A 3,125-nucleotide genomic window follows, 5' to 3' on the forward strand; every position below is an offset into this window, starting at 1 on the left:
CAGCGGCACCACAAGGCCAAAGAGTGGGTCGGTCGGTGGAGGGGGTTGTAGGATAGGGGTGGGCGGCCGAGGGCGACAGGGGGGCAGCGATGGGGTCGACTGGCGGTCGGGGGCGACACGGGAGCGGGGAGGGGGCCGTGGGTGGTTGGCGGTGCCACGGACCGAGGAGGGGGTCGGCCGACGGAGGGGGTCGGCCGACGGAGGGGGTTGCAGGGTGGGGGTGGGTAGCCGAGGGTGGAGATGGGGTTGGGGGGCAGTCGGGGGCAACACAGGGGTGGGGAGGGGGCTGTGGGCGGCCAGCAATGCCACGGGGCTAGAGATGGGGTCGACCGTGGAGGGGGTCAGCAGGGGACGACAAGGGGGCAGGGATGGAGTCGGGGGGCTGCCAAGGGTGAAACAAGGATGGGGAGGGGGCCGTGGACAGCTGGCGGCACCATGGGGCCGGGGAGGGGGTCGATCAGTGGAGAAGATCGATCGAGAAGGGGTGGGTGACGGCAGGGAGGGGGTCGATCGGGGAGGGATGGGTGACGGCTAGAAGGGAGTAAAGGAGAAGAGAAATGAGGGAGAAAAAAATAAAAAAATAAAAAAAATATTAATCAAATATTTTATTATTTGATTAATAAAAAAAAATTGTATTATGATTCGAATTGGATCGAGGTCGGGATCCAGGTCGAGATCTCGATTTGGATTGGGATCCAAATCAAGATTTGAGTTGGGATCCAAATCAAGATTTGAGTTGGGATCCGGATCGCAAGGGGTTGGCAAGGGCGGCGACGTCGCGGAGAGTGGGTTATGATGGGTGGGTGACAGTGGCGGCATCGCGGGAGTGGAGGTCACGGAGGCCAAGTCCGGACGGCGCGGGTTGGGTGACAACACCGGCACCCTAGGAGTGGGGGCTGTGGGCGGTCGAGTCCGAAGCTCGTTTAGTAGAAAAAATATTTTTAAAAAATATTTTTATGTAAAAAATATTTAAAAAAAATAAAAAATTATTTATAATTTTTAGGTAAAAAATATTTTAGAAAAAATAAAAAACCATCGGATCTTCGAAATTATATTTTCTATTATTATTTTACATTAATATTATTTTGCATGCTCAACAACTTATAGTTTATTTTATATTTATTGCATAAATTTTTTAGTGTTACTACTAAAATTTATAAATTTTTTTTTGTTCCACTAGCACAATGCACATTGTTGTTGCTTATTATAATTTAATTATTTTATGTGATATTTTGTATGCTTTTGCTTATTATAATTAAATATAAAAAAATATTTTTATTTTAGAAAAAATTCTACTGAAATTTTTGATAAAAAAATTTCAATACAGAGTTACTCTTTTTTGATGATTTACAAATCTATTTTTGAATGTATGTTCAAGGATAATAGTTAAATTATATTAAGCTGTAGATTTTCGTACAAGAGTCGATCTTGATCGAGATCGATTTTTGGATGTCCTGTATTCAAACTTTTTAAAAAAAATAATAATCTTATTATTGTTAATAGTTAATATTTTATTTCATTATGTGGTACTCAGTAATTATCTGTCCACTGTTCTTTGGATATATACTGGATAGGGTGCGTAGGCATCATATTCATGTCGTATATTTGAAGAACCATGGAGAGATACTGTTAAAATTTTTATAATAATAAAATAAAATATCGACTAATTATAATAATAAGATTATTATTTTTCTGAAAGGAATAGGACCACATCTGTTAGTAATGATTTGAAATGGATAGGATCATGCATTTTTGCTTCATTAAATTGGTGGAAGGAGATTTTTTGTGTTACTGTTCAGTCTGTATTCTTTAATGTTTGCTATTTTGTATAAAATAATCTGTGTCCAGATCTGGATCAAGATTTGGTCCAAAATTTGGGTCGAGATTCGATTTAAAATTCGAATCGAGATCCGGTTCAGATGAATATCACTGAAAATTTCTTTGTTGTTAATGATTTTCATGTTTGTTATTACATGGATATCAATAAAAGTTGAATGAATGCTACAGGTATTTTTTTACTTAAATATCGAAAAGGTATTCAAGATTTTATTGACTTTGCACGGTATAAGACTGACAGTGCTAGTCGGATAAAGTGTCCATGTAAGAGAGGTGTTAATATGGTATACTGTCACATAATACTTGTTGAGGAGCATCTGCTACGTTATGGTATGGATAAGAAGTATACTTGCTGGATATGGCATGGGGAGGGTGATCCAAATGAAGTTATACACGACGATGACGATACTAAAGATGATAATGATGCTGCTAAACCGATCGAACATGATAGTACGGGAGAACCATTGGATTATTTACATCAGGGTGTTTGTTCAAATGTATACGTGAGTACTAGTGCATCTGAAGGCAATTCTGATCATGAACACAATATCCGACTTGAGGTAAAAAGAACTTCTGAACAGTTTGCAAAGCTTGTAAGGGATGCATGATTTATGTCACAAATTGACATAAAAAGTATCAATTAATATCTAAATTATCTAACTTTATTAGAAAATTGATACTTGTTATTATATTTTGTAGAAGAAGAGGTCATCAATAGAAAGAACAAGGAAAGAGGATTTCAACGGCGTAAATTTTACACAAAACGGAGTTAAATTGACCCAGAAATTGAAAAAAGAAGAAAGAAGACTCAATTGGGTCAAACCCGAGTCAAATCAGGTCAAAATTGATCAAAAATCAACTGATTTGGTGATCTGGTTAGCCGCCTGGTCCACAGCAACAGACGCCTGGACCATGGACCCATCGGCGCACCATAAACCAGCCAATCAGCGAGTCTCGGCTCACCGCAACGCATCGCGAGCCCGATCCACGCACGCGGTCCAGGGCTCATGAGGAGAGAGAAGAAAGTCCGAAGGATAATCTGGTAACTTCACATCACTCTATGGTCCGATCTTCTCTGATCAAGATCCAACGCTCCACATATTTGCGCCATCGGACGGCCACCATCGCAGCCGGTCAAGATCCAACCGTAATCAAGGCAATTGCAAGAATCAATAAACACTAGGACAACACGAGATCCTTCTGCAGCGCGATCCAACGGACGAAATCTTCCAGCACCTTGATCGGATGGTCTGCGACGCATCCGACCTGATCCCATCTCTGCAGTGCGA

The sequence above is a fragment of the Elaeis guineensis genome, chromosome 9 (genome assembly GCF_000442705.2).
Source record: "Elaeis guineensis isolate ETL-2024a chromosome 9, EG11, whole genome shotgun sequence".
Classification (NCBI taxonomy): Eukaryota; Viridiplantae; Streptophyta; class Magnoliopsida; order Arecales; family Arecaceae; genus Elaeis; species Elaeis guineensis.